The sequence below is a fragment of the Procambarus clarkii genome, chromosome 28 (assembly GCF_040958095.1).
Source record: "Procambarus clarkii isolate CNS0578487 chromosome 28, FALCON_Pclarkii_2.0, whole genome shotgun sequence".
In the NCBI taxonomy this organism is placed as follows: Eukaryota; Metazoa; Arthropoda; class Malacostraca; order Decapoda; family Cambaridae; genus Procambarus; species Procambarus clarkii.
Window position 1 is genome coordinate 22,114,602 of NC_091177.1, and position 9,350 is coordinate 22,123,951.

Consider the following 9,350-nt stretch of genomic DNA (forward strand, 5'->3'; position numbering starts at 1 on the left):
TGTTGAATCTAAGTTGATATCTTAATGGGTTTGTAACTGTGCACTGTGTTAGATAATGTTCCAGTGGTCTGTCAAGCTGGAGATGCAGGCAGGAGTGAAAGGGAAGGTACTCCATTGGATAAGGGAGTACCTAAGCAACAACGAGTCACTGTGAAGGGTGAGGTCTCAGATTGGCGAGACGTCACCAGTCAACCCGTCGTCTTAAAAATAACGCCGCTTTTGGCTCGTATGCGTGCTATGGCCAAAAGTGGACGTAATTTGAAATGAAATTGTCTCACAAAAGTGACGTTTTAGTCGTTTGAATCGTTTTAGTCATCCGGCCCACTCGGAAAGGTTAGAAGAGGAAATTTTCAATTAACATTTTTCATAAAAAATTGAAACTTGTGAGAATTTCCTGCCCACCTAACCTATCAGAGGACCCTTAACCAAATGTTGTTGAAAAAAAATTCCCAAATTTATTTTCATTTTTTTTTCTTTTTCAAATTACGTCCACTTTCGGCCATATGGCCAAAAGCCACGTTACTTTTAAGAGGACAGGTTGCACCAGTGGAGTCCTTCACGGTTTAGTCCTTGGACCTATACTGTTTCTGATATATGTGAATGATCTCCCAAAGGGTATAGAATCGTTCCTCTCGCTGTTTGCTGATGATGCAAAAATTATGAGGAGGATTAAAACAGAGGGAGATAGTAGGAGGCTACTAGATGACCTAGACAAACTGAATGAATGGGCTGACAAATGGCTACTAAAGTTCAACCCGAGTAAATGCAAGGTAATGAAACTAGGCAGTGGAAACAAGAGGCCAGACACAGGATACTGAATAGGAGATGAAGTACTTCATGAAACGGACAAAGAGAAAGATCTAGGAGTTCACATCACATCAAACCTGTCTCCTGAATCACACATAACGAGAATTACATCTGCGGTAAACGCGAAGCTGGCTAACATCAGAACAGCTTTCAGGAACCTGTGTAAGGAATCATTCAAAACCTTGTATACCGCATATGTAAGAGCAATCATGGAGTATGCGGCCCCAGCATGGAGTCCGTACCTTGTCAAGCACAAGACGAAGCTGGAAAAAGTTCTGAGGTTTGCCACTAGGATAGTCCCAGAACTAAGAGGCATGAGATACGATAAAAGGCTGCGTGAAGCACACACCTCACGTCGCTGGAAGACAGAAGAGCTCGGGGAGACATGATCACCACATAAAAAAATTCTCAGAGGAATTGACAGAGTAGATAAGGATAAACTGTTTAACATGGGTGGTATGCGAACAAGGGACACAGGTGGAAAGTGAGTACCTAAATGAGCCACAGAGACATTAGAGAGAACTTTTTCAGTGTCAGAGTAGTAAGCAAATGGAATGCATTAGGCAGTGATGTGGTGGAGGCTGACTCCATATGCTCAATATAAGGTGGAGCCTGCTCGACACCCAGAGCGGGGATAGACAGGAGAGATGGGATGGGAAGGGAGCCCACAAGACCCAGAACAAATATCCAGGAGAGAGAGAGAGAGAGAGAGAGAGGGAGAGAGAGAGAGAGAGAGAGAGAGAGAGAGAGAGAGAGAGAGAGAGAGAGAGAGAGAGAGAGAGAGAGAGAGAGAGAGAGAGAGAGAGAGAGAGAGAGAGAGAGAGAGAGAGAGAGAGAGAGAGAGAGAGAGAGAGAGAGAGAGAGAGAGAGAGAGAGAGAGAGAGAGAGAGGGAGAGGGAGAGAGAGAGAGAGAGAGAGAGAGAGAGAGAGAGAGAGAGAGAGAGAGAGAGAGAGAGAGAGAGAGAGAGACAGAGAGAGAGAGAGAGAGAGAGAGAGAGAGAGAGAGAGAGAGAGAGAGAGAGAGAGAGAGAGAGAGAGAGAGAGGAGAGAGAGAGAGAGAGGGAGAGAGAGAGAGAGAGAGAGAGAGAGAGAGAGAGAGAGAGAGAGAGAGAGAGAGAGAGAGAGAGAGAGAGAGGAGAGAGAGAGAGAGAGAGAGAGAGAGAGAGAGAGAGAGAGAGAGAGAGAGAGAGAGAGAGAGAGAGAGAGAGAGAGAGAGAGAGAGAGAGAGAGAGAGATATTAGAAACATACAAATTAAAGAAATTAATTCAGATTTAGAAGAACTAAGAAATGCCCAGAGACCTGAAAGCTGCAGTATTAAAAGTTATGACAAGTTTTGTAATAATAGGTATTTGTATGGTCAGCACAGTAACCGGACCAGGCAATGTGATGTAGTCATTGCACGAATTCACCTTGGCTATAGACACATCTGGCAGGTTAGTGAGGCTGAGCCACTACCAGAATATTCAGATTGTAAACTCTGTGATAAACCTTTAATGCATTCACTAGAACACTATATTGATGAATGTGAAACCGTAAAGGACTTTAGACCTCCTGGCCTCTTGTACCACCAACTGTGTAACTATTTTATTGACTCAGGTGTTCTGGACGACATCCTAACAATTTACCCGAAATTTGCTTGTCCATTTTAAAGAATGAAGAACAATTTTTATTTATATTACTTCTAAGCTGTATCACTTATGAACCCATCCCTGCCCTTGTGTGGCAGTGCACAATAGAAAGTTGTTTTCACGTATCCATACATTAAAACATTGATTGTAACAATGATATATATGTGCTTCAGCCTACAGTTTAGACTTATTGTCTTATGTATGACTCTCTGTTCTGCGTGACTTTGAATACTAGCATTATCCTCACTTTAATAAGACCTATCAAAATCCTCAGATTAGGCAAAATTGTAATTAATTTTGTCAATAAAGATGTTTATAAAAGAGAGAGAGAGAGAGAGAGAGAGAGAGAGAGAGAGAGAGATAGAGAGAGAGAGAGAGAGAGAGAGAGAGAGAGAGAGAGAGAGAGAGAGAGAGAGAGAGAGAGAGAGAGAGAGAGAGAGAGAGAGAGAGAGAGAGAGAGAGAGAGAGAGAGAGAGAGAGGAGAGAGAGATAGAGAGAGAGAGAGAGAGAGAGAGAGAGAGAGAGAGAGAGAGAGAGAGAGAGAGAGAGAGAGAGAGAGAGAGAGAGAGAGAGAGAGAGAGAGAGAGAGAATTAGCGAACAAAGCAGGAAATTCGAGCTCATGGCAATTATAAGCAGGTGAGAGAAAAGCTAACTGCCTCTTTCACTATCCCTGGTTGCTTCGCCTCTTTTTTCTTGCCTCTTCTCTCCTTTCTCTTCGGAGACTGATGACAAGAGTTGTGACGCATGAGGATTGTAGTATTCTCCAAGACGACTTAAACAAGCTGCAGAAATGTGCCGATAAATGGGTGGTTGAGTTCAACACCAGCAAATATAAGGTGATGTAAATGTGAACAGGTGAGAGAAGATCAAAATGACGGAACACAATGAAGGGAAACTACCTCCCTGTAACGATTAGAGAAAAAATACCAGTGGGTGGACATAACACCTAACCTAACTCCAGTGGCTCATATAAATTGGATAACGTCAGCAGTATACACTACACTAGCAAATATCTGAAAATAATCCAGGAATCTAAGCAAGGAGGAATTTAGATTGCTGTAATTGCTGCCTATTATGTCTACTACATATATTTCTCTCTCTAACACACACACACACATCCCCAGGAAGCAGCCCGTAGCAGCTGTCTAACTCAGAGGTTCCTATTTACTGCTGGGTGAACAGAGACATCAGGGTGAAAGAAACTCTGCCCATTTGTTTCCGCTTCTGCCGGGGATCGAACCCAGGCCCTTAGGACTTCGACCCCAGAGCGCTGTCCACTCTGCCGCGATCCTATTTAGATCCTATTTGCAAACTTCTGAAACTTTGCGAGCTTCCTTGAGTATTATTTTTAGGTAGGGACCACCACGATGGGGCTGCACTCTAGAAAACGTGTCTCACGTAGGTGGTCTACGTGAGACACGTTTTCTAGAGTGCAGCCCCATCGTGGTGGTCCCTACCTAAAAATAATACTCAAGGAAGCTCGCAAAGTTTCAGAAGTTTGCAAATAGGATCGCCTCAGATTTGCGAACGATGGGATATGAAGAAAGACTGAAGAAAGTAGACCTGACAACGCTAGGAAGGAGGAGAGAGAGCGGAGACATGATAAGGATGTATCATGGAGAGGATACTTAGGGGGATCGGCAGAGTGGAAAGAAGAAATATCCATCATGAATACTAATAGAACTTAGACGGCATGAATAGAAGCTTGAGACTCAGATGAGTCAGAGATGTTAGAAAATGTTCTTTTAGCATGAGAGTAGAGGGAAAAAGAAATGAACTAAAGGAGCAGGTTGTGAAAGCAAACTTCATTCACCATTGTAAAATGTAGATATAGAAGGGAAATAAGTCTCTGAAATATAATAAATAAATAAATAAATTAAATAAAACTGAAATAATATGAAATAAGAAATAAGTCAGAAATAAGTCATTTCATTAGACAACCAGCCGCTAGAAGGCGTAAATAGGTGAGACGAAATAGGTAGGGGGCCTGACATCTGAGTGGACAGCGCTCCGAATTCGTAGTCGTGAGGTTCCGGGTTCGATCCCCGGTGTAGGCGGAAACAAATGGGCAGAGTGTCTTTCATCCTGATTTACCTATTCACTTAGCAGTAAATACGTACCTGGAAGCTAGACAGCTGCTACGGGCTGCTTCCTTGGGGGGGGGGAGAGGGGGTTAACAAAAAAGGGGCCTCGTTGAGGACCGGGCCGCGGGGACGCTAAGCCCCGAAATCATCACAAGATAACCTCAAGAAGAAGGACGCACACACATGGGTCTCGCGGCAGAGTGGACAGCGCTCTGGGGTCGAAGTCCTAAGGGCCTGGGTTCGATCCCCGGCAGAAGCGGAAACAAATGGGCAGAGTTTCTTTCACCCTGATGTCTCTGTTCACCCAGCAGTAAATAGGAACCTCTGAGTTAGACAGCTGCTACGGGCTGCTTCCTGGGGATGTGTGTGTGTGTGTTAGAGAGAGAAATATATGTAGTAGACATAATAGGCAGGCTCCAACTGTAAATACAAAATAGCCAATATACGCACGCATACACACACTCATACACACACACACACATTCACACACACTGAGCGGACAGCGTGCAGGACTCTTTATTCTGTGGCCCTTGTTCGATTCCCGGACCAGGGAGAAACAAATGGGCAAAGTTTCTTTCCCCCTGATGCTTCTGTTACCTAGCAGTAAATAGGTACCTGGGAGTTAGACAGCTGTTACGGAGCAGCTTCCTGTGTGTGTGTGCGCGGAAAAAGAGAGGTTAGTTAGTAGCTAGTTACAGTTGATTGATTGATAGTTGAAAGACGGCGAGCTGCAAGAGCAGAGCTCAACCCCTACAAGAACAACTAGGTGAATACACACACACACACATTAACCATTCAACCACCACCCCGCCAGCCACACACCCCACCTTCTCCCCCAACATTCCCCCCACCTCCCTGCTATCATCCCCCCCCCCCCTGCTATCATCGCCCCCCCCCCCCCGTAACAAACAATAAAACATCCCGCAACAAACAATAAAACATGCATGCACAAAAACACAGTTGCAAATCCACACACAGGGTCACACACTAGAAGCACAAGAGTTATATAACAATGAATGAACAATTTTTAAATTTAACTCTGAACGCTAGTTTGAAAACGTTTCAAAGGTAAAAAAAATCAACTGAAAAGAGACACACCTACACACTCTCAAACATACTCACCCTAAAACCCCCATACAAACTCAAAACCACATACACAATGGAGGACAAATGGAGGACTAAGGACAAATCTGCAGTGTCAGAGATACTAAAGGAAATAGGTATGGAAGGGGCTGAAAAAGACATAGAAAAGTTTTCCGGATTGGCCAGTACAACAAAGACAAAGACCTGTTGATCAAGGTAGTACTCAGAAACGAGTCCATCAAAGAGGACATCCTAGTAAAAAAAGAGCAAACTGAAATATGTAACGAATTACTGACAGGTATTCCTTCAGAGGGACATGACCAAGGAAGAGATAATACAGGCAGCAGATACAAGGAAAAGGCGCAGACTAAGGGAAGGGAGGCTGGGATCCTCAACCTCCAACCCAGAAATCCAAGAGGGGAGTGGGAAACCCCAATTCAGCAATTTGGGAACCCCAGAGTGGACTGCAACATCACAACTCACCACCCCATAGGTGCCCCCCAACCCCAAGCACAGATTCTTTCTCCCTTCAACACTTACCACCCAATTCCACCCTCCCTCCATACCCCGAGAACCTCCTGCCTTCTCATCCCCTGGTCTTCCTCCTGCCCCAAGCAGACCCAGCCAAGATCTAAATCCTCCATCCCCCACCCCACCCCCCTCCAAGCCCCTGTTACCTACACCACAAGAGGACGAACCCTCATCCCAAGCACTCCTGCCCCTCAACGTCGAGCACTCCCTACCCCTCCACCCCTAGGAATTCTCCCTGTCCCAAGCAGGCCTGGGCAATTTCTAAGCCTTCTCCCCCACCCACCCCCCTCCTTCCCCCCACTCCCACCTTCCCCAGAACCCATGGTAACTACTCCACAGGAGGATGAGCCGACCAAAGCAGCAATGTCCATGGAACAGCTACCTGCACTAGTGAGGAGGGTGGGTGAGAATGGATATAGGAAAGTGAGCTTCAAGGTAATGTTCTCAAACATCGATGGGATTATCAACAGAGCAAGTGAACTGCCAGAAAGGGGTGCTGGAAGAAAACCCAGATGTAATAGGACTCGCAGAAACAAAATTGTCAGGAGTTATAACAAACGCTGTGTTTCCAAATGACTACTATATAGTAAGAAAAGAGAGGGAAGGGAGAGGAAGAGGAGGAGTTGCTCTGCTGATAAGGAAGGACTGGAGCTTTGAAGAGATCGAAATTCCGGGCTGCGACGGATTCAGAGATTACATAACAGGAACTATGACAATGGGGGGACCTAAGAGTGGCTGTCATTTACAAACCTCCACTAAATGACAGAAGACTCCAGACAAGAGTTCGGCTGAAACAACATGGCTACCATTAATATAATAGAGAGAGCAGCTTCATTTGCCTGCAGGAATGGATCCAGACTCTTAATCATGGGCGATTTCAACCATGGAAAGATAGATTGGGAGAATGGGGAATGAGGTGAAGATACATGGAGAGCTAAACTCTTGGAAGTGACTACAAGGAACGTTCTGAGCCAATATATTAAGGGACCCACAAGAATGAGAGGGAATAACGAACCAGCTAGGCTCGACCAGATATTCCCCCCTTGAATGACTCAGAAATAAGGGAAGCCAAATTTGAAGCCCCAATTGGAATGAGTGACCACAGTGTATTGACATTTGACTATCTGGTAGAGATAGGGATAACCTATCCATGGATGGGATTGGAAGGAAAAAGACTAAATTACCGAAGAGGAAAATATGACGTGATGAGGAACTTCCTAATGGTAATTCCATGGGAAACAGATCTCAAAGAAAAGACTGTACAGGATATAATGGATTATGTCACCCAGAAGTGCCAGGAAGCTGCAGACAAGTTTATCCCAGTCCAAAAAGAGAAAAATGAAAAGCAATAAAATAATCTGTGGTTCAATCAGGAATGTGCAGCGGCGAAGCAATTGAGTAAAGAACATGGAGAAACTACAGGAACAACAGAACACCGGAGAGCCGGGAGAGATACCAGAGGGCCAGAAATGAGTACCTCAGAGTGAGGAGAGAAGCAGAGAGACAGTATGAAAATGACATTGCGAGTAAAGCTTAAACCCAACCAAAACTGCTCCACAACCACATCAAGAGGAAAACAGCAGTGAAGGAACAAGTGATGAAACTGAGAAAAGGGGAGAACATATACACAGAGAACGACAAGGAGGTGTGTGAAGAACTCAACAAGAAATTTCAGGAGATCTTCACAATAGAACAAGAAGAGGTCCCTGCACTAAATGAGGAGGCAAACCAAGCAACCTTGGAGGAATTTTACCTCACCAGTGATGAGGTCAAATGGAATTTGTTGGAGCTAAATGTGACAAAGGCTGTTGGGCCTAACAGAATCTCACCTTGGATACTAAAAGAAGGTGCAGAGGCACTAAGTGTGCCACTCTTTATGGTGTATAACTGATCACTGGAAACGGGAGACCTACCGGAAAGTTGGAAGACAGCTAATATAGTCCCACTATACAAAATGGGCGACAGGCCAGATGCACTGAACTACAGGCCAGTTTCCCTAACTTGTATACAATGCAAGGGGATGGAAATGATCGTGAGGAAAAGGATTGTAGAGCATCTGGAGGGAAACACCTTTGTAACACACCACCAGCATGGGTTCAGAGATGGTAAATCGTGCCTCACATGGCATAATACAGGCAGATAGAATTCTATGACCAAGCAACATAAATTAGGCAAGAAAGAGAATGGTAGGCAGACTGCATTTTCTTGAACTCTCGGAAAGCCTTTGACACAGTACCTCACAAAAGGCTGTTACAAAAGTTGGAGCAACAGGCAGGGGTAAAAGGTAAGGTGCTCCAGTGGATAAGGGATTATCTAAGCAACAGGAAACAGCGAAGTAACTATGAGGGGGAAGGCATCAGAGTAGCGAGATATCACTTGCGGGGTTAAACAGGGCTCTGTACTTGGACCCATCCTGTTATATGTAAACGTCCCATATATGTGTGTAAACGACCGTCCCATATATATATGTAAGCGTCATATATATATGTAAACGACCTTCCAGATGGTATAGGCTCATTCCTCTCAATGTTTGCTGATGACGCAAAAATTATGAGAAGAATCAAAACAGATTCGAATTGAACGTTGTGTCAAATTTCAAAGCAATAAGTGAAGAACTTTTAGAGATTACAGCGTGTGTTGCTTTTATGTCAAACAGATGGTGCTGTTTTTTAGAAAAAAACATGCTATTTTTCCTGTCACCTGGTGAGGCATCTACAAAGTAGGTATATAAAAAGACGCGCCTATTTGAATGCAACCTTCTGTCAAAATTTCAAAGCAATCGGTAAAGAGGTTTTGAAGATTTCTCTCACATGAAAAACACATGAAAAACACAGTTTTTAAAAAAAACATGTTTTTTTTACCGTCAAAGACGTGACATCTATATTGTATGTATATAAAAACCTGGCCGGATGCGAATGGAACGTTTTGTGAAAATTTCAAAGCAATCGGTGAAGAACATTCGGCAATTAGCGATTATGCACAAACGAATATTTCCATTTTTATTTATATACAAGATAGATAGCGTGAGTTGCTCTTACGTGCAACAGATGCCATTGTTTCTTAAACAAAGAATGTTTTTACCTGTCACAGGTGGCATCTATACTAATACTTACGAAATGAACAGTATAATAAACTACACAGTTAAATTCCAACGTAATGTCACACAAAATAATTAAATCAAAATGAAAATAAATCCTAATTTATGAAAATTCAAT